Source organism: Erpetoichthys calabaricus, chromosome 1, assembly GCF_900747795.2.
Source record: "Erpetoichthys calabaricus chromosome 1, fErpCal1.3, whole genome shotgun sequence".
Lineage (NCBI taxonomy): Eukaryota > Metazoa > Chordata > Cladistia > Polypteriformes > Polypteridae > Erpetoichthys > Erpetoichthys calabaricus.
Window position 1 is genome coordinate 297,208,673 of NC_041394.2, and position 23,958 is coordinate 297,232,630.

At 35.3% G+C, this 23,958-nt stretch overlaps 1 protein-coding gene across 3 annotated transcripts in view; it reads left to right on the plus strand.

Moving 5' to 3' along the window:
* Positions 1 to 803: 803 nt before the first annotated feature.
* syt1a (synaptotagmin Ia) overlaps positions 804 to 23,958 on the plus strand; it is a 1,226,547-nt gene continuing 1,203,392 nt past the window's right edge. For 2 of the 3 annotated variants that reach the window (XM_028817014.2, XM_028817013.2), the window contains exon 1: positions 805 to 1,088. The gene's annotated coding sequence lies outside the window, so the exon portion shown is untranslated. Of the gene's footprint in view, positions 1,089 to 23,958 lie in introns of all 3 variants that reach the window. The other variant, XM_028817071.2, reaches the window with a different exon arrangement.

The following is a 23,958-nucleotide window of genomic DNA, read 5'->3' on the forward strand; positions in this document are numbered from 1 at the left end:
CTCATAGCATTATACCTAGGTATTGCATATTAGAAACACACTTCAATGATATACACGCCAGCTCACACTGAACTTGGCCAACAGGATTAAGTGTGTATAAGTGTGGGTATTCCCCCTGACAGCTGGTCTCACATTTAGAGTTTCCTCTCACATGTCAAACAATACACCCAGGATAGGGTTTGACTTTCTGTTGTGGAATAAATGGGTTCAGAATATGATTGGTTGATTTGAATAATAATGTATGTACAGTGTTGTGTGTAAAGGATCGTCTATCTATCTATCTATCTATCTATCTATCTATCTATCTATCTATCTATCTATCTATCTATCTATCTATCTATCTATCTATCTATCTATCTATCTATCTATCATTAATTTCTTGTTTGTATGAATTTGAAATAATTTTTTACTTTACTATTAAATTCACTTGTGTTTTCCTGTTGACATTCTTATCCTCTCTAGGGAAATTATGCCCAGTAGTCCCTGTTCCTATGCAAGCTTTACTCAAGACTGTCTGTGTGTTTGAGTGCATGTGTTTGTGCACGCTTAGTAGAAAGGGGGTGGCAGCAATAATTTTTCTCTCCCCACCTCCTGAGAAAAAGTGCTCATTTGATGTCCTTGATTGTCATTTGCAGGAGCTCTTGCCAGTTAATATTAAGGGATTCTAATGCAAAAAGAAAGGGTCATCCTAGTTTACTGGTGCCACATTAGATATTCTAGGCAGTTCCCTAGCTTTTCACCAATCAGATGCAAGGACTCAGTGATGCAGGCCCCTTCTCACTGGAGGGATTCCGAACAAGCTGCAGTGTGATGATGTTCTGTTAAACAGTCTAGTGTCTCTCTCTCTCTCTCTCTTTCTGTATCTCCCTCTCTCTCTCTTTCTCTCTCTCTTGCTTCCAAGCTTTAGATAAAACCAGTGTCTTTTTTAAGAGGGAGATAACACGGCAATAAGGCTCCTTGAAGCCTAGCCAAGAGAAAAGAAAAAACACACAACCTGCTAAGGCTTTTTTTTTAAAAACTCCTCATTTGTGATTGATGCCCAGGTCTATATAGAAGCCCAGTTGGAGCTTGCAGAATAACATCTTCAGGTAAGACACTGCTTTTTGTCTTGTTAATAATATTGATTTGGTAGATATGTACTGTAATTGCAACTGAAAGATACCAGCTAGAGAAGTGCAGTGAAGTGGTGTGTGTATGTGTGTGCTTAATTGCATCCCTTCAACACATGGTTGCCAATGTTTTTGATTTATTCCCAGATCTGTTTCAGTTTTTGCTTTCTATTTCACATATTTGTGAATGAATAACAAGTACTGGTGATAATGTGTTTTTTTATTCTAAGAGGGGAGTCTCTATTGAAAGCAGCAGGCTGGTTTGTACTCCACTTGTTTCCTGATGTTTTTTGGAATAAAAGTGCACAGTCTGTGGGGAAGTGGTCGTAGAGCTGAAACAGAGCACAAGTGCTTTCAGACAGCAAAGAGGAAAACTAATCCTTTGGTCCATACCATCAGATAAAGCGGTGAGGTTGGTTTTACAGCCTTCAGATTTGATGGGTTTATCTTTTACTAGACTTGCTCAGTCTGATAAAACTATTGATTTTATAATTAGCAGCTGTCTTTAGTGAAAAATCAAAGTTTTTCAGCATTAACATATGAAGCATATGTATTTATAAATACAAAAAATATAATTGTTCCAAACTGCACTGGTTACAGATGTGTACTCAGTGCCATGTAGTTGTCTGAAAATGTTCTGATTTTAAACATGTACAGAAAGTTGGACAACTTCTTCTCATTTAGCATATCCTCTGAATCCTTGTGCTACAACATGTTATGTTACACACACACATTTATATATATATATATATATATATATATATATATATATATATATATATATATATATGAATATGTATATATATGTATACAGTATATATATATATACTGTATATATATATACTGTATATATATATATATACACACACAGATATATGATTAACGTTACTTAACATACCATATCAACATTTTATTCTAAAAATGTTTCTGCATTAATATTTTGTGGAGTTAAGATGCATATTGTGATAATTCTCGAGTAGTTTCAATAACATTCTTTAGACATTTAATTAAACTCATTGCAAAAACATTGCAAAACTCTTAACACTTTGAGGTAGTTTTAGTTGAAAGACTGCTTAATTGTTTTCCCAATAAACACAGTTCATAGTTAAATGATAAAACCCTTAATGTATACAAATTATGAAGTATTTGTAATTTAATTCTATTTTGTGCCATACTGGATGTTTATTCCTCAGGTGTCTCTAATATATTTGATGGGAGACCATAGCAAATGACAATAGTAACATGTTTGATATATATTATTCCTCTCATATAATGGAATACAAAGAAGCAGCAATATTACATTCAGTACAATCAAAAAAGTAATTTAAGTGCTATTGCTGTCATTCTCCACATCTCACATCCCTCTCCTATTTGTCTGCCCACACATTTTTCCCTCACTTGTCTGTAATTACAAAGACGGAGAGTAAACAGCTCAAGGTATATAATCTCTGTTTTATTGGGAAGCAGAAATTTCACATAGTATTGACACCATGTGTTAATATTACAGTTGCAGGTTTTTTTTATGTTATGCAACTTAATCAGCACTGATGCACACTGCCTTCTACCATTATTCATCAGATTCAGGTGAATGATTTCTGTCAGATGGGATGCAGGAGAGAGCCGTCTCTCCAGGTAAATGTGAAGCAAATCATGCATGCTTTCCAAGTTGAGTCCTGAGTGAGTACTTTAAACAATAAAACTGGAAAATAAATAGAGCAACGTTTGGCCACAATGTACTAACAGATGTTAGCCACCAAATAAATCCTTAACTCTAGGTGTCATGGGACTTGTCAACTGTTGTTTTGCTTATTTGATTTTTATTAGAGAGAAGTTAGACAATTACCATAGTTTAGTAGTTCCTGAAAACAGTCTAAGTTGGTAGGTGTTTGGCCTGATTGATCAAAAGTTTTGGGCTTAACTTCTTTTGAGTTAACCAACTACATTTCCTGTTAACCCTTTTGTAGAAGCTATTAAAGACACATGGAGGTTGATTATTGGGTATCCTGTTGTAAAAGGTTACGTCTGGTGGCATTTGATGGGTTTCGTGTTGCCAAGTATCTAGATTCATTTGAATGTAGGCTGTAGTTTTTATGTGATTTATCTTTTTCTTATATTTTTTTTGTTATTATGATAATTATATACTCAGACATTTGACAGGTTGCAGTGTTATTAGCCAGACTTTCTGTAGTTGTGCTGTAAAAAAAATAATAGGAATATCCATGACATTTGATAATGATTACTGTATTTTGTTAATAAACATAACAATTATTTTGTAAATTACATCTTCCATTCATTAATTCTGCTACGGAACACAACAAAGACGGAAAGTCTGTTCATCACATATGAACCAATAAACCAATCAACCCTAAAAGTGTGTGTTTGAGAGGGGACTCTGTGGCTGGTGGGACCACAAAGTGAACAAGTAAAGAAAGTTCAAACAAACTTTATTGTGCTCTACCTGATGCAGTATTCTTCGGAAACACACATACTCACATATGTACAGTATTACTGTATGTTTCATTAAAAATGTTTACCTACTCTTGTACAAAAAAAAAATTAGGATTATACACATTTACAGTAAAATATTGATTATCTGAACATCAATTATTTGAGCTGCTAATTATTCTAACTACTGCTGACCCTCACCAAAAACTCACTGTATCTACTTTCAGTGCATTGGCTGTTTTGCTGAAGTAGTTCTCCTGGTGCTTAATGCATTAGATTACTGGTTAATTATCTGAACATATTTTCAGTATCGATAATGATGAGTGAAACAGGAAAGTTTCATTTCACATACAGTTTCTCAAACTTGCCTCAAAAACTCAAATTTTCATGTTTGGGGTGAAAAAACGGGAACATTGCTCTCTATGGGTTGTTTCACAGTGCATCCCTGCTATGATGTGCTCCTGCGCTCTCATCTACCTTGTGAACTGCTGGCCTCTACATCCATGCCCCGGGCTCCACCTGAAACCAGTTATTTCGAGTTAGAGGTAACACCACCTGCACTCACTTTTCCTAACTTTGTAAGTTAATCCAAGTCGGAATACTTTTGGAGGCTTGCTGGCGGCAAGCCAATAGATTTCAGCAATGAAGAAGTACCCCTGAAATGCGTGCAGGTACCTTCTGTCTATCTACACCACTCTAACCACACTCTTCACCAGAATACAATTCCCCATTGGTTTTGCCCATTGAGAAAAACACTGGAGATGAAATGAAAAATATGTATGCTAATGGCTAGAAACTGCAATGGCATGGTGTTAGTGACAGTTTAAAGGCAGTTCCATGGAGATACTACTATTAAAGAGGATGAGAAACTTTACTGTGTAAAAAAGAACAGTCTTGCATGGTACGAAAAAAAAATTTGATTGTATACTGTATTTAAAAAAAAAACTTTTCCAGCATTCATTATGCTTTTATTCTTAATTGCTGTTTGTTTATTTCTGCTTATGTAGAAACTATGATTTATAGTTGAAACAATTAGGTACGCTCAAAATAAATTCAATATGATATACATTGTTTCTTCAAAATGTTTTTAATTGTTATTTATAAACCATTTTCTAAACCAGTTATTTTTTTATAATACTCCATATTTCAAAATACTGTAATAATAACCTGGTATACAAATAACTTACAGTGATTGTAGGCCTAATTACACTTTTTTTTGTATAAATTGGGAATTCTCTTGTATATCTCAGTATCCAAGCTATTTGATTAAATTAAACCAAACTTAGTCCCGACTAGTTTGGATAATCAATGTACTACTATATTTATAAAAAGCTGCTTTTTTAAAAGAAAAGTTCATTCAAAATTACTTTCATTTTAAATAAGTTAAGAAATTAAAAATTAAAAGAAAGAAATTAAAGTTAAAATTACTAATCACATCAGAAACGTTACCATTATGAGCCCCTTGGCATGTCAATAAAGGGTAATAGAAACAATTTGCCATGTTGGTTGTGTTTTCTTATAAAGAATTAGTATGTAAGCTGTCCACACGTGCAGTCCTACCAATAGCTCTCAGCTCAGGGTGCTTGGAATAACTTTTCATTCACATTTACTGTTTCATCTGGTTTCAAAAGTAAACTGCTTCTTTCTTCATCTTCATTCCTTATATCAAGTCCTCCTTAATTAAGGTAATGGTTACATGGACTTCTGGATCATGACTACCTCTAGACTCTACTCTTGGGAATCCAAAGTTCTTTATTGCTTCCCAAGTAGATGGGTCTATGCTCTTAGGGTGTGCAACAGGAGCAGGTTCATCAAACCATGACAATAAGCATACTAAATAAGTATTTTTACGAATATTATGTTAGCTTCTTGAACTATTTTGGATTAGTTAAACATATATATAGTGTGGATTGTACTTACCTAAAATGTATTGACAGAACTAAAATATTAGCTTCCTCCATGATATTAATTTTTACATGAAAAGAAAATGCCCAATAGAAAATAAATATTTTGATAAAAATATCTTTGCCTAGTGCAAAGTATGTTGAAATAAATCTGATCATCAAGGCACCTTTCCTGGGCTCTATCCATTTTTATTACTCATTCAGTTCAGTTTGGAGTCATTTAAATAACTAAAGCCTCACACAGCAGCAACAGGAACATGGCAAGAACCAGTCCTGGATGGGATACATATCTACCACGTGGAACTCTGACTTAAACTAGGCCAGTTAACTTTTATTACTCAGTCTGAGATTGTGGAAACTAATCAGGATTCATAAAAGAAACCCACATGAACAGAAGGTGAATATGCTAAATATATGCTAAATATATAATAAAATAACCCCTACCAGGAATTAAATATACGTCCAAGTCCTCTGACACAGTAATATTCTTAAGGTGACACTTCATTTTCTGTTAAACAAAATTCATTTAAGTGTTTACTAAGGCAAACTACATAGTTTTAGGGAGTCTCCTGAAATTCTTTATTTTTTGCTGAATCTTTCTCCCATCTTCAACAAACATATTTGTAAAATACAGTATTTTTTGCAGTCACAATTTCTGGACTTTGAGTTGCTTAGTATCAAGCATGTTTTCTTTAGACAAATGTTAGTATAGAAATGACCACAGAAGTTCACACACCTGTCTAACGTTAAATATCCTAGGGTATTAATTTTTTAGGTTCACACAGCACAGTTTGTTTAGTATTTGTGTCCTTACTTGTTTAGTTATCTTGTTTTCTCATTCACATTCAATTCCTCAAGGACGTTGGCTAGTTCCGCAGCCTCAAACTTCACAGAAGAAAATTCATATCTCACTCCAGTCAGTATCTCTCCCCCATTATCTGCATGGAGATTTGTTCAAGTACTGAGTTCCTCACGTATGCCAAAGATCTTAACTGACTATTTTGAACCAGCCTGGCATAAATGAGTTTGTGTGTGTCAGTGAGTGTGCGCTATGGTGGACTGATGCCCTTTGTGGGACTGCTTCCTGTTTTGCACTTTTTGCTTCCAAGACTGCCCAGCACCCTAAACCTTGGATTAGGTGGGTTTGAAAATGGTAGAAGTGGTAATGAATATGTATCTCCTTAATTTTGGCACAGAAACAGTAATTCTCTGCCCTAAGAACTGTGGTCAACAGCACTGTTTTGCAATTTCAAATCCTCATGTTTTACCATAGTTCTGTACCATTAGTCTAATTTAAATGTTATATTTTGAACTCATATATTATTATCCCAAGTAGATCTTAAAATTTCTATATTACACAACGGTACCAAGCTAGGATAGGTGCTGAAAAGATATGTTGGAAGACACAGTAAATTGGAGTGAATGATGACATTTGTCAAATTGTTTGTTTTAATACTAAATAATCCACCATTTGCTTTTATGAGAATAAATGTCTTCTGTTGCTCTATCCATCCATTTATACAAAAAAACTGTTTAATGTAATTTACAGTTGTTGAGTTATAAAGAAATTCCATTTTTTAGTGTATTAACATGTTGAAACACCCAAAAAGTAACAAATACTGATTGGAAATTTTAATCTTAATCTTTTCAGCGGGCCTGAATACTAGTGCAGTGGGTAGCAATATCATTTATAGCACTTTTAACTTTTGTTCGATTCTCACCAGGGGTTTCACCTATATAAAGTTTGTATGTTCTACATGCTTACACATCTCCTTGCATAGCCAAAAGACTTGCTGCTAGTCTGACTGACATTTCTAAACTACTGTGCATGTGTATGTCTGTGGCATTGCAGAAACTATGACATTATATTCCAGTAGTTGCTGGTTTGTGCCTTAACATCAGAAGAATTTTGGATTCCTATCATTGAGAATTAGAAAAGGGTATGTTGTTTTTAAACAAGCGAAAATATGGAAGCGATAAGATGGAAAACCACGAAAGACAGGTATGAAGGGAACAGAAGTTTAAATAGCTACCGGGGGTCAAACCCTGGGCATCAACAGCTTAATCATGGAGTCAAAAAGCTGAAACAAAAACATATCTGAAAACAGTCTAACCAGAAGTTATAATACCAAGAACATCTAAAGTAAAGCACACTGAAACTTGTTTTGAGTCCATACCTACAGTAGGTTTATAGATCGTTGTGTAGTTAATGTCAAACCTGACTTGTAGTTGAACTGTGGATTCATGCCATTTATATCCTTGTCTTACTTGAGCTCATGATGTTAAGTTGTTTTAACATAATATACACACTTGATAATTGCAAACCCACGCAGTCCAATTCAGGGTAGTTGAGGTTGAAGCCTATCCCAGCAGTCTTAGGTTTAAGACAAGAACCAAGCCTGGGTGGAACTCCAGCCCATTGCAGTTACAATGTTTACTTTTCCCTTCTGTTTTAATCTTAGCACTCAGATTTATGAGTAGCAAACAACAGATTTTTTTAAGTATTACTAGTCTGGTTATGTGTCAGACATTCCGTATTTCTTTTTGCAGTGTATAAGCATGAACAGCCCAAAAGATGTCTGGTGTTTTTGGAAGGTGGTGGTATTTTTAGAACATAAAATAAATACAATGTGCAAGCAGGGCTTATCAAGTGGGAGCTTCATAGCATTCTAAACATGTTAATATGTAAATGTCTTACTGCTGCTTTACATTCTAAAGAAAACACGATCAGAATTTTTTTAAACTGTGTAATTCAAATTTTCTTCTCTTCTGAAAATACTTCGAAAAATACAGCAAGAAGGAGAGTGTAATTATTACTGTGCTAAATTTGCTAAGGCTTAGAAGCACATTTCTAATCTTACCATGTCACTTCATTCCATTTTTCCTTCTCATGCATTTGCAGTTCACATAAGAAGCGCTGCCTGGATAAATTATAAATGTTTGATGTTAAAATGCATTTCTGGATGTGTTATAGGCTGAGGTGTCCAGACTCTTAACTCATTAAAGAGGCTATCCCTCCAAACTAAACAAAAAGGTCAGTCATGCAAAGAATACAAAATTAAATCGGCCTTACTGATTAACCTGAACAATGCATTTTAATGGCATCTAAGTGAAACATTTTTTTGCATCATTCTTTATGCATGCATGTGTGTGATTATACATGTTAATACAAATATTGATTTATTAGTATAACACTACGTGCAGTAATTGTGTTTAAAATATGAGACTGAATAAAATCAAAGCAACTAAATCCATTATGCATTTATAACAGCATTTTATGAGATTCAGTGCAAAAAAAAATATGTTTATTTCTATTTTGGAGAACATACCCCTGTTACTAAAGCCATAGTGTGTTATAGCATCTATCACCCAAAATGCTATAAGGTCAATTACAAAGCATGAGAGGTGTGTGTAGAGCCCATTTAAGGCTGCTTTTCATAATGAAGAGAACACAGTAATTATCTTGTCTTTTGGCTGATTTCACCAAAAGTCTGACATTATTAATAGTGAGTAATACTGGATGGGTCTACGCCATCTGAAAATGAAAGTGAAAACACTGAGAATGCTGCTGACAACGATTTCATTCTTTCGTGCTACTGGGGTGGCAGCGATTAATTAGCAGTCAAATTTGATCTACACACTGATGGCAATCCTTATGGGAATAATGAAACAGGCTGCAGCAGAAAAAGGTGAACAGCTGTACCCCATTATTAATGTCTCTCTGGCTGAGAGGATAAGAACAGCTAGAGGCAAGTGGTAACGTGATGTCTCCTAATCTAAAATCTGCATATTTAATCCAGTTTTGAGAAACAGCATTGATGGTACATTTCTAATGAGGCCAATAGTCAAGTGCATGGCATGTTGCTGTGGCTGGGTATTTTAGCATTTTTGCTAAAGATAACAGAGCAACACTGCAAAATGATTCTGTATATAACTGTATAACTTAATCAATTAAGAGAAGCTTTAGACATAACGTAAGCAATATTAACAGCTTAAATTTTCTAAATCATTTTACTTACAAATGCATTTTGATGAAGCAAAAAGAGCTAAATATCAGACACCATCTTTTTTGTGCCAAATTTAGATTAAAATAAAACTGCTGTTTGCTGGCATCATTTTTGGCCTATGTGCAAGTGGACCAAAAGTTTAATAACTGATGCTGGAGCTGGTGGTGACAGACTATAACTCTTTCTGACATAACTCTTCTTGAAACAATAAAGTAAGAATAAATGCTAAACAGAATGATCAGCAATATCTGTTGGTTCATTATCAGACCTACTTAATCCATTTAAGGGTTATGGGTACTAAAGACTTTCATGTCACTAAGGGGTTCAAAGTCAGACCCAGCCCTGATGGGAAGCCAGTCCAGTGTAGTACAAAACCCACAAACTAGCTCTCAATCCTAAACATCTAGAGACAATTCAGAATTGCCAATTAACCCCTCTCTATATAAAGCAATAAGAAGTCTGTCTGCCTGATGTCTCTGTCCTTCCAAGCGCAATTATTTCCACCTTCCACAAGAGGGTGGGAATGTCCAATGAAGAAAGGCAAGTAGCCTGCTTAAGACAGTAAACCATGCAGCATACATTTGTGCATCTACTCATCACATAGGTTACAACAAGGTTGTAATGTCCAACAAAGAAAGGCAAAAACAGCACAAAGAAACAGGGATGTAAAGGGTTGGCATATCCAGTGAATAGAGGTTCCTAAATGCAGGGCGTGATCAAAACAGACTGACTTATCATTGTACCATTATAGCTCTTTGTTATGCTAGTCTAAAATAAAATTAAAGTACAAGGAGATATGGGCATAATATTAAGACACCACACAGACAGTGTTTAACTATATAATTATGGCATCCTGCTATGATCATTTGGAAATTTTGAAGCAAAATAATACTATACAGTCTTTCAGGCATGTTTGGTTATCTCATAACTGAGTCGTCCCAAATCTTGTAGGACATTTTTTAATAGTCTTCATCTTGCCAGCTTCAACAATGTAACTCACCAGTTTGTTTCATATTTGGGTGATCACTTATGAAAGATTATATAAAGCATTCAATAAGGTGAAACATGAAGGATTCAATATGGTTTTCACATTGAATATACTTCCCAATAAATTTCATTGCACACTTAAAAATATGATTGTTTTTACTAAAATGTATCTGCTAAATCAACTCTTTCAATGTTCAGAGACCACCTTACTTTGGTGAAAGCTATATTTTGCTGCTATGATCAAAGGGCACAGCTTATTATTCAGTCGTACTGAAGACAAGGGTCATCCAATTACAAGGCTCATAATAAAAGTAGGTCTTCCCAAAAAAATAAAATATAACAATTGCCCAAACACAGGAAACAAAGGAAAGTGGACAGAATTAGTGAGTGAAGTGGCTATTTAAATGAGAATTCACATCACATCGCAAGAAAAATCAAATGTAATTGCAAATTTGGTCAATTATAGAACTTGGTGTGTGAATAATGGAGGTAATATTAAATAAGAACTCATATCATTCTTATTCATGTACATAAGGAACTCTGTCAAACAGCCAAACTGTGCATGCTACACCTCAATTGAGTGATCACTTCTGTCTAATTAATCTGGAAAGCTACAGGTTACAGTGTTATTTGGAGAACAGTATTAGTTTGAGGTCTGTTTACTCAACTTGACAAACAATTGGTAAATGGCTGCATCCTCCAAAGCTAATTGCATCTTGGCTGCTACTGCAGAGCGTCCACACCTGCTAGGATATGCAAAATGATTTGCTCACAAAATAAATGTTCAACAGGAGATAGTGCCAAAACAAAGGACACTGTGTTACCTGTTGTGTGCTATGGGAGCTTGAGTTCATAAGGAACTGGAAAAACTCACAAAGTATGACTTTATTGAGATGGTGAAAGCCTCTTTGTATATGTACCACTTGTAGTGACACTGAAGAAATATTTGTGGATCAGATAATGCCAAAGGAGACACATCCTGGGGGACAGTTGCCTATTCACTCACATGGAAGAATTTTGTAACCCATGGGGGTTTGTGTTTTTTTCAGAGTGAGCATACAAAGAATGTAACACCAGCTTCACCCTCACGAGGATAGCATAAACCTGAGAGAATCTGTTAACTATAAGGGCTTGTTTGTCCCCAATGAGCTAACAATTAAGCTGAGCTGTTTTCAAATGTGGATGTCTCCCATCTTGAAAGGTATTCCTGGATATCAGTATTACATGGACGACAGAGTAACTGTAAGAGAAATGATCAGCAACATGATATCTATCTTACAATAGTACCTTCCATCATAGACAAAGAAATACTGTGTCTGAACCTAACAAATATATGTTTTCAACAACCAGAAGTTGAAGCAGTGCTAGGTGGACCTCCACACACAGATTTTTCCAGTCTATTCATCTTTTTCAGACTAGCCTTATAGTGTGTACTAAAATGCATAAGAACGTTCATGTGTGGACTATTGTATTTCTTTTAACTGTACTGAAGATGCACAAGTGAACGTTTGATGCTTTGAAACAGTTTTAATCTAAAGTTGCACTTTTCTATTTCTTTACTTTTAATTTGACAATAATAATTACCCTGATCACACACATAAAATTTTGATTTTGTGTGAATTGCGGTGTTTACATCTCAAACATGCCAAAAGAACTGAAAGAGTAAGCCTTGCATTGGAGAAGTTGGCACTGGACAATACTTGAGCTATGAGAGATGGAGAACCTACTTGCATAGTCAACCCTTTTGCATTATGCACTGATCTTAGTCCCCTCACTAGCCAGCTCTCCTCAAAGAACCATGGTAGAACCATAATGGATGTTGCCAGATGGTCAGCTGTGTTGTCGTCATTTAATTAGGACATGAAATACAAATTAGGCTCTGACAGTGTGGCTGCTATTTATCTCTCCAGGCTCTAGTTACCTACTGATAGCCACACAGAGGAAGGTATCTGCAGTGATGCTGTTCATCTCTAACCCATTAGGATTCTCTTAAAGTTACTTAAAGATAGCATGTCAACCACTCTTGATCTAAGAACAACTGCATGAGTAAATATTCACAAGGCCACCAGCATCAGACAAGAGTCTAGATTTCTTATGGCTACTCAACCAGCATTATTTCTTTCCCCAAAAAAATCTACATCTCACTGAACATACAAGAGTGGGATGAGGATGACACAAAAACACAGAAAGATATAGTTTGTTTTACAGCATTGACAAAGAGTTTCAACGTGCCATCCTGTAACTGCTAGCAAAGTGAATGACCAGCTATTGTATACCAATTGTCATTGAACACTACTACCTCCCTTTAGGAGAAGGAAATTTATTATTTAGGTCCATTACAGATACCTGTTTCAGACAGCCATCTTGCTTTCCCCTTGATTATTTTCATTTTTTATCTACGCAGATTGATAATTCTTGTTTGGTGAAATCTTTTTGAATGTCATTGGAAATAGATTATCAATTATTACTTTTGGTGGGAAAGCCTAGGGTGCAAGATACAGAAACCAATGAAAATCAAGAGTCTAGGATGGGAAAAAGAAGAACTTCAACATTCAGGTGTCTTGATTTGACTTTGGCATTCCTCTTTTAACACATTGGATTCTGTTCTTTGGAAAGCTTTACTGGGTTGATTTTGAAAGTTATATTTGTTTAGTGGATCCTTTGATTAAACCTTCATTGCTAATAAGTAATATAAAACCATGACGTATTCTGCTTAGTTATGCTGATGGCACCCATTTTTAGGTGAAAGATGTGTGTTACTTCTGTGTGCAAAGTTGATTTTCATATCTTCATTTGTTTGTAAAACTAAGTGACAAGGCATTACTTTTTAAACATTTTCAATTTATATAGTTTGTCTTTTTTTTTAGCTGTACAGGTATAAAGTGTACCATGTGAGTAAAAACATTTGATGGCACTTCTATTTATTTTGCAAATTGTCAAAAAAGGTGAAGCTGTGGGTGGCTGTAGCATTTGCAGTAAATTACATTAAACACCTCATTGGCATTATTGCAACTTAAATAAAAGAGGGTTCACCAGGAAAGTAAAAAAATATATTATAACTAGAATACTATGTTTCTATGATTGTTGACTGCTGTTATTTTCTTATTGAAGTCAAATTAAAAGTGTTAACAAAAAAAAAACAGAATATTAGATAGATTAGTTACATCAAGGAGATAATAAGCAATGTGGACAATAAAGACGAAGAAGTCCTACAAGGATTAAAAAGGCTGACATCAAATAAGTTGCCAGGTCTAGATAATACCGATTCTATGGTGTTTATGGATGTTAGTGACAGTATGCTGTATAATTTCTGGGATGTTCTGATTTTCCCAATAGTGTACGCAATAAAAAGATTAATATATTATGCAGTGTTTTCATATTCATTGTCAGCAGTGGAAATGATTTCTAAAGAGTTTAAGTGACTAATTTCTGAGGCTATAATTATAATGGGCATTATATGAGTTGGGAATGGCACTGTCGAATCAAATAAGACTGACTACTGTGGAAAAAGAATTAGCAAAAAATATTCTAGATATAATAGTTTTCGAAAGTACAGAAACATGTTAGATCTCATGGCTAAAAGCCTATGAATGTTAAAATATCAAGATATAATAAACCATAAAGTTAATAAACACAACATATGCAAAAAAAGTCACCTGAGGTGATTTTTCTTTTCTCTAAGTATAATATATTTAGTGCCAGTTTTATATATTTTTTTAACTCACAGGACTACAGTATGTTTAAACTTGTGCACCCATCACTTTGGTGTTTTATCATTATGCATTAAATAGCATACTGTACATAACAAAACAAACTTTTCAAAATATATTTAATACTTAAATTACCCATTTTCTCACCAAAAACAGAAGCTACTTGAATCTCAAAGCATACTCAGTGAATTTCAAGTGTTAACACGCTGCCAATCTTTTTTTTCCATATTTCTTAAGGTGTCTGTGGAAAAAGAGACTATTTTATTGGAACAATAGTTTGCAATGTGCTTTTGAATCCCAGAACGGCAAGGGAGGCGATTATCTTGGCATTCTTAATGAAGTGCTCCAGCTACAGATTGTAGAGATAAATCTGAACAGAGTGGACTGGGGAGTCATTTTACAGAGGTTTGGCTATGTCTGATAAGGGGTGTTTGCAGAGGATGTAATTTGAACTATATGAATACAATATATATTTATTTATGTATAGATATACTGTATATAGACTGTATACTTTCCCACCCACACAAATATTTATACACACATTTATGTACTGTATATGCCATGGCTGTTAATAACATCAACATAAGACATAAGGTAATAATTCCTTACATCATTCACATTCTTTGCAATATATAAGCCAGAATGGTGCAGCCAGATATATTTTTTTTAATATTTTTTTTTATTTCCTGAGCTAACAAGATGAATTGAGGTTACTCAAGCCATTACAAAAATTTAAACGTTTGCATGTTTTAAGTATTTTTTCTATCTAGTTGTTATGATAATGCTTTTCTTCCAAGTAGTAATCAGTCATATTTCACTGTTTTCAATTGTTTATTGACTGAAAAGGCACAACTGTTTTGATTAATTATTACTAAAGGGCAAGTGTAGTTACAAAGGTAGACTTCAGGACCTTTTACATTTTTCATAAATGCAGGAAAGATGAAAGGGGCACATATAGGAAATGTTTTCTTATTCTGTCTCTCATGTGATACTCTATAAACCATATAAAACTTTCATTTTTAATTTCTGTTTACAGAAATTTACAGTTCAGTCTGTTGCAGAAACGTTCAAATTTATCTTCAAATTTCATACTATTAGCTTTTTATTTTTAGAAATATTATGGGTGGGGATTAATACTAATATTTTTAACAAACATAGTACTAAAGTGCAAAAAATTGAATATGTGTAATATGTTTCGTATTATGATCTTTGACACATATATTTGCATCCTTTGAATAACTGCTGTATCTCGCATATGATCTTTTGTCAATACATTTCTTTTACTGCAACTTAGAGGCTTCACGAAAATAACCTTGGCCAACTTTCGTAATCCCCCATTCATTTCTTCTACAGAAGATAACAACATATGTATTGAGGTCTCCAGGAGTCTAAAATTAGCCAAATCTTATTATGTGATATCATCTACTGTTAAATTCTGCTCCGTATTTCTAAAAAATTTTTTATTTTTTATTGAGGATTTGTTCTGTTCTGTGTATTGTATTGTATTGACCCCCTTCTTTTGACACCCACTGCACACCCAACCTACCTGGAAAGGGGTCTCTCTTTGAACTGCCTTTCCCAAGGTTTCTTCCATTTTTCCCTACTAGGTTTTTTTGGGAGTTTTTCCTTGTCTTCTTAAAGAGTCAAGGCTGGGGGGGGCTTTCAAGAGGCAGGGCCTGTTAAAGCCCATTGCGGCACTTCCTGTGTGATTTCGGGCTATACAAAAATAAACTGTATTGTATTGTATTGTATGTACTGCAATATTTACAAACTGTACCATAGTGCACTAGTAGACTGCATGAGACAGCGTTGGGAATGAGACTTTTCAGTTTGAATTTCATATTGTGAAAGAATGTCACTTCTTGATAAAATTCTTCATCAGTCTATCTAATCCAATTCAAAACTGCACATCACACACATCTTTCTTGAATATGCTGTAACCATGATCCTAATTTTGAAAAGTGTTGTTAAACACTTGTTTTGCTGGGTCACATATTTTGAGAATGTCATCTCTCCAGACCTTTTTGGTCTTGGAATCACTATACTCCCTAACCCACTAACACTACGTTTTGGAGTAATATGTGATAGGACATTACTGTTTAGTAATTCATTTATTTTTATAAAGTAGTTTACACTGCACTGCTGGCTCGCTGTCTTATCTTGATCACCCGGAAGAAAATTTACCCACCATAACACTACAGGAAAAGATGTCTCATTTTACTTTAAATTTGAAAAACTTAAATTTGGTTTTCAGGAAATAGTTCTCCTCAGTTTGGTAAACATTTATTAATAATGTCCTAGAATGGCTGAACATTCTGAGGTGCTACCAACATTTTGGACACATCATTTTCTTTTCATGATAAATTCATTATTCTTTCTTTGCTCATTTTATCAGTTTGAGATCTGTTTGAACAAGATGTAGCATTAGAATATTTGAACAGTTTCAACAGGAACAGACTATTTATCTCGATTCTTCAAAAGAACATCCACCAAGGACCTTAAAGTCCTATGCTGTACCGCATTATTTGGTAATGTATTTCATGTGTCTGTGGTTCTTTGTTCTTTCTTTCTAACAGGTGCATGAAATTTACTCAATAAGTTTCTAATTGCATTGCTGGGATCCACTGTTCTAATTCCATTCATAATTGTAAACACTTCAGTCATGTCACCTCTTAATCTTAAGGTTTGCGTAAGCCAAAAAGGTACAGCTCCTTTCTTTCCTCATAGCTCATATCTCATACTTGTCAGTCCTGGATTCAGCCTAGATGTTCTCCTCTGCACCTTCTCTAGTGTTGCTAGGACTCTATGGTAATATGAAGACCAAAACTGTACACAGTATTTCAGATGAGGGCTCAAAAGTGCCTTATATAATTTAATAACCTAATATCCTATTAGCCTTCTGGATCCCTTCTGTCTTGATGCAGATAGTGATGAGTTCACTATGATTCCTAGGTCCTTCTAACAAGTCCTTCTAACAGTTTCAAGTTTCTGATCTCCCATTGTTTATTCAAGTCTAACATTTTTACTTCCTATGTGTAATACCTTGTATTTACTGACTGCACAATAAATTAATCTATCACAAATCTTCTCAAGCCTGTATGCTGTCTGAATCCCTCTGTAACAATTTAGCTGAGATAACATAATCTGTGCAATTTTTGTATCATCTGCAAAGATAGCCAGCCTATTATTATTTATTCTTATTAAAAACAGCAGAGGCCCAATCTCTGATACCTCAGGGACACCATTTTTAACACCATCTGACTCTAAAAAGGTTCCTCTTACTATAATCCTTTGTTTCCAGTGTTTAAGCAAATTTTATACGTACCTACACACAAAGCCCAGAATTCACACTCCTTCCTGTTTGATTAATGTCTTATCATGTGGTACCTTATCAAACATCTACTGAAAAAACAGGTAAATAAAATCATATTCACCTTTCTAATTGTATGCTTTTGTTGTTTTATAATAGAATTCCAGCATATTTGTCAAACACAATCTCTCCTGTCTGAACCCATGGTGACTTTTTAACGTACTTGTCATGCAATATTTGATCTTTTTCTGAATAATAACTTCTAATAATTTAACCATGATTCTGATAGGTGTGATAATATGATAGGTCAATGAGAATGAGACTGGTCAACCATTTTACGTAATGGCAAAATATTTGCAAGCTTTCAATCCTTAGAGCTCTGCTAAGTTTTCAAAACATACTATAAAAACCTTAAGTACTCAAGAATAAAGGTTAGCTAGTTCTTGTGATTTACTACATTTAATTCTGTTTAACCTAAGCAGCACTTCTCTCTCTACTATTTTTAAATCACTAAATACCTTTTTAGTAGTCCCTGTTACTGATGGGATCAATTTTGTAACCTTGCACCTGTAACACTTATACCTAAACAGTCCCCCAGACTGACACTTAACTCGATTATGTTGACCTCTTTTAAATTGCATTGAATAAAAGTGTCTGCTGCACAAATAAAGGTGAATGTGAATGGGAGGTTATTGACTTTTTCACATATGCAATCTTCAGAAAAATGCAAGTACAAAATATATGCTATTTCACTGTCTGCATATTTTAGCTCACCTTTACTGTTCTTAATACATTTCACTTTTCTGCAGTATTTCTTTCCAGTTGCCTTTTAGCTTTCCTAATATGTTTTTAAACCGTTACTGTCCTGTTCTCATAATCCCTACAATTATCCCTTGAGTTATTATTATATACCTTGCAGAGCAGTTTTAATGTCTACCTTACTGACATGTAATGTACGTACTATAATAATGACTTTTTAAAAGTCAGTAAAATATTTTAAACACGGAGGGAAGGGCAGGAGCATTGTAAAGGTGTACAAATCATCAACAATTTCTGAATGGAGTTGGCAGGTTTGCCTCACATTTTCACTTCACTGAATAGCAGAGTTTACTGTCCTACCATTCTATGCCACTTGAATATGAGAAATTACCCTTTCATATACACTAGAATTCATCTCACATTTAACTCACACCTACAGTGTCCATTTTAGGACATCCTCCTCCCTCCGAAAAAACTCCATCCTTCCTACTACCTTCGATAAAATATTCCTCCTCCCTGCGAGGAATCCCCAGTCACCCCTCCTCCCTCCTCCATCCGCTCTCAGTTCTCCGATGTCCGTTTTCCGCCATCCACCCTCCTATCTCCGTCATCCGCCTTCAGCTCTCCATCAAACCCCACAGTCCCCCCGCCCCCTCATCGACATTTTCGTTAATGAAGTGACGTAATACTTCAGCTCCACCTTCTTCACAAGTTCATTAACCAAATTATTTGTCAATTATATTTCACAGTAAGAATTTACAGCACGACTCAAACGTGGGAACGAAAGTAAATGACGTTAATTGTTGAGTGTCTTTTAATATTGTTTAAGCATACATATTAACACGTGCAATTAAACGTGTGCATTTACGGTGTGATTTTTCAGGCTTAAAAGCTCGCCTTTTATTAAAAAGGTAAATGCAAACTTTTTTCATTCTGAAGGGCACAAACCACGCAAAAATGTCGGTACACCAGATAAATAAGTGCAACATATTATCAGTTGTATTGTATGCTTACAATACATATAGAAATGTGTTAATCGTTAACTAATAGTATGGGATGGTGTTTTTCAACTCAGCTACAGATGCAGATGGAAACCAGAACTGCTTTGAAAAATACGAACGCCTTACGACCGATCTGGAATAAGGTAGCACAGCGCCTTGATTTAAACGATTCCATGTCTTGGTGGGTTTGCGTTGCTTGTTGTCAATATCTTTACACCTGTTTTTAAGGCTTATTGACTGAAAGGGGCTTTCGTGAAAAAAGTTAGGGCTTTGCTACAGGATACACCCTCCACAAGTTAAGGAAGTTAAAAATAAAGGTATATATTTCTATTTTATTTAAACCTTTTAAGTTTGTATGCGGGCGGCATGGTTAATGAACTTGTGAAAAAGGTGGAGCTGAAGTATTACGTCACTTCATTAACGAAAATGTCGATGAGGGGGCGGGGGGAGTGTGGGGTTTGATGGAGAGCTGAAGGCGGATGACGGAGATAGGAGGGTGGATGGCGGAAAACGGACAGCGGAGAACTGAGAGCGGATGGAGGAGGGAGGAGAGAGGAGGAGGAGGAGGAGGAGGGGTGACTGGGGATTCCTCGCAGGGAGGAGGAATATTTTGTCGAAGGTAGTAGGAAGGATGGAGTTTTTTCGGAGGGAGGAGGATGTCCTAAAATGGACACTGTACACACCAACTTTTTTGTATGAACCTTTTTGTTTTATGGACAACTTTGACCACTAGACTGTGATTACACACTTACTTTTCACACTGCCTCCAATGTACCATTTATACATTTTTCAGTTTGAAGTTTGGTTACACTTTAACTTTAAAGTTAAGATATAGTAACTGGGCTTCTGCAGGGGGTGAAAGGATAGCTTATAGGGTTAGAGATGTACAGTCCATTTTATACTTAAATACGTTCATTGCTAAACATATATGTCGCTTAGCATTTGAAGATGATTTGAGTACAATTTTGAGGTGTCTTCCTGATAACTGATAGCTCGTTGTTCCAGTACTTATATTAAAATTATATTTGGGTAAAACATAACTAAGGTTACAGAGCATTGTAGGAGTAGAGTTTGTATGTTCTCCACATGTCTGTTTTTCTGGATACTCTTGTACTCTGTTCCTCCCACATCCATAATACAATACAATACAATACAGTTTATTTTTGTATAGCCCAAAATCACACAGGAAGTGCCGCAATGGGCTTTAACAGGCCATGCCTCTTGACAGCCCCCCAGCCTTGACTCTCTAAGAAGACAAGGAAAAACTCCCAAAAAAACCTAGTAGGGAAAAATGGAAGAAACCTTGGGAAAGGCAGTTCAAAGAGAGACCCCTTTCCAGGTAGGTTGGGCATGCAGTGGGTGTCAAAAGAAGGGGGTCAATACAATACAATACACAGAACAGAACAAATCCTCAATAAAAAATAAAATTTTTTTAGAAGTACGGAGCAGAATTTAACAGTAGATGATGTCACATAATAAGATTTGGATAATTTTAGACTCCTGGGGACCTCATCCATCAAGCTGCCTCCCCCATTTGGCCATTACACGGCTGAAACAGTGTTGGGCCAGCCAATCCGATGAAAGGACCCCTCTTTCTCACGATTCCTGCGATCCTCCATCAGGGATGACTTTACCTTAGGCAGGCAAAACAACTTGGCAGGTGGGCCATGGCACCAAGTGCCACATTTGAGTACCGAGAAGAGAAACAGAATAGGTGAGGGTTAGTATCCAACTCTAACTATCATGTTACTTATGTTTTAGTGCTAATGACTAACAACAGAGATGCAGTCTGTACAGTTAATCAGCAGCTCTAGCCAGGATATGCTAAACTGAAGTAGTGAGTCTTCAGCTGGGATTTAAAAGCTGAGACGGAAGGGGCATCTCTTATAGTAGCAGGCAGACCATTCCACAGTTTAGGGGCCCTGTAAGTAAAAGCTCGACCTCCCATTGTTATTTTATTAATCCTTGGAACCATAAGCAAATCAGCATCTTGAGATCTTAATGTGCGCTCTGGTTTGTAAGTCATGATAAGTTCAGACAAGTAAGCCGGACCTCGGCCATTTAATGCTTTATATGTTAAAAGAAGGATTTTGAAATCTGCCCTAAACTTAACCGGGAGCCAGTATAAGGATTTAAGAACTGGAGTTATGTGTTCGTATTTTCTTGTTCTTGTAATAATTCTTGCAGCCGCATTTTGTATTAACTGGAGGCTGTATAAAGAACAGTTTAAACATCCAGTGAACACCGCATTGCAGTATTCAATCCTATTAGAGATAAATGCATGAATTAATTTCTCAGAATCTTGTTTATTTAGAAAGCACCTTAATTTCCTAACATTTTTAAGATGGAAGAAGCATGTTTTGGACAACTTTGTAATATGCGCTTTAAATGACATGCTAGAGTCAAAGATAACTCCTAGATTGCGGGCTGATTCAGTAAAATTAATTGGGATTCCAACTGAGTTAAATGATGACAAAATATTGTTATGATCAGCGTCATTCCCTCCAACAATCCATAAGATGTGTGGGTGTGTGCATCAATGGGCCCAGTGATTCCTGCCTTGCATCTCTTGTTGCTGGGAAAAGATCTGGCCCTTCATAACTCTGCTTTGGATGTAACAAATAATTTTATTTTAATATTACGTCTATAGTGAGTGTTAGCTTGTGGGGATTTGTGTGTACATGCATCCATCATACATACTATATATATAATTGTGAAGATTTAATACACAAAATAATGTATATACAGGAAAAGACAGCATAAAGTTATTTAGTAAATCATTAGCCTAATATCATCCTGCTTTTCTTGAAAGGTATCTTCTAATTTCCTATATGTATATTTTTTCTGCTGTTCTGTTCGAATGCAAACATTCTTCTTTGTAGCTATGGCAACCAAATCTCATGTGTATTGCATGCCAGTTTCACACATTCCCTTTTTCACTAGAATGAAGCCAGATCCTTTGCAAAGTGAAGACAAAAATAAATATATGGGCCTCCATTTTATAATAAACTTACTATACAGCTTTGGATAGTACTGCAGATTTGTGACTGCTTAAGACTAATGTCACCTACTTCTGTATCTTTTTTAAATGAATAATGTAAAACTTTGAAGTCTGTCAACATTTTACTTTGAAAAGCCATAGAATTAAAGCTCAGAGGAAATGAGGTTGTCTTCAGTTACAGTACCAGAGTTGCACCTTGAAATGCAAGGAGGTGCTCAGAAATGTAGAGAAACTCCAATCTTTAGGGACTGCAGATCTACAAGGTATACAAAAAGGATTTGTCTTCATATTTCTGTTTCCATCATCCAGCCTCAAAGTGAATTGTATTAATTCCCTCAACTTCTGTTGTACAGTTTTACAGGTTTAATTTGTATGCAACTGGTTAATTGAAATGTTCGGAAGGTCCCATTATTTTTAAGCAAACTTGAATGCATACATAAATAATCAAAAAAATAAATAAAGCTTGCCACATATTTTCAATGCTAAAAAGAAGGAAAGAAACTGTGAATTGTAAAAACAATGACTACATGCTATAATACAGTAATGGAATATCACGCCTACAGTCAAGGTCAGTCAGTCATTATCCAACCCGCTATATCCTAACACAGGGTTACGGGGGTCTGCTGGAGCCACTCCCAGCCAACACAGGGCGGAAGGCAGAAACAAACCCTGGGCAGGGCACCTACAGTCATGGTTTTCTAAAAAAAAGTAATTTTCTACTACTGTACACAACAAGTCCCCCATAGAATGGATTGTATTCTTGTGATTCAGCAGTTTATGTTAGTTCTAAACAATGCAAAACTTAATATTTACCAGATAAAAATGAAAAGCAGGGTAAATATCTAAAAAAGCAATAGGGCGCATTTGTCAATTACCAATATCAATGTCAATTTATTTATAGAGTACATTAAAAACAATATTAGTAATGCAGTAGCCAAAGTGCTTTACAATATAGCATACAATAAACATAAAATAAATAGAATATAATACAATACAATAAAACAAAATACAACCAGCAGTAAATTGAAACAAAGAAATGACTCAGATTATACCATCAGAATTACTGAAGGTCTTGGAAAGCTAGAGAATAGAAATGCTTCATCAATCTAGTTTTAAACAGTTCAATTGAGGGTGACTCTGTAATGTAATTAGGTAAAGAATTCCACAGACAAGGTTCAGCAGCTGCAAAAGCCCTGTCCCCCTTAGTTTTGCACTTAGTACAAGGGAAAACAAGAGACAACTAACTGACAGATCTAAGTTCTCAGGATGGCTGTTGTATAATATAAAATTCAGATAAATAAGTAGGAGCATACACATGTACTGATTTTTTAAAAAGCACCAAAAATTTTAAATCATTTCTAAAGCTAACTGGCAGCCAGTGTAAAGATGCTAAAATTGGAGATACAGAGGCAAACTTTTTTGCCCCAAACAAAAAATGAGCAGCAATGTTTTGAATCAATTGCAACCTGCATATCAGGGATTTACTTATCCTAGAGTGCAATAAGTTATAGTAATCAAGTGGGGAAAAGGTAAAATAGTGAATAACTTTCTTAAAATCACTAGGAGATAAAAAGGCTTAACCTTGGCTAAAAGACCAAGCTAGAAAAAGCAACTCTTGACCACAGAATTAATTTGGTTCTCAGAAAAGAGGTTGTTGTCAAAAATTACTCCAAGATTATGAAGTTGAGGTTTGCAAAAGTCCACGAAAGAGCCAAGAAGTTCCAA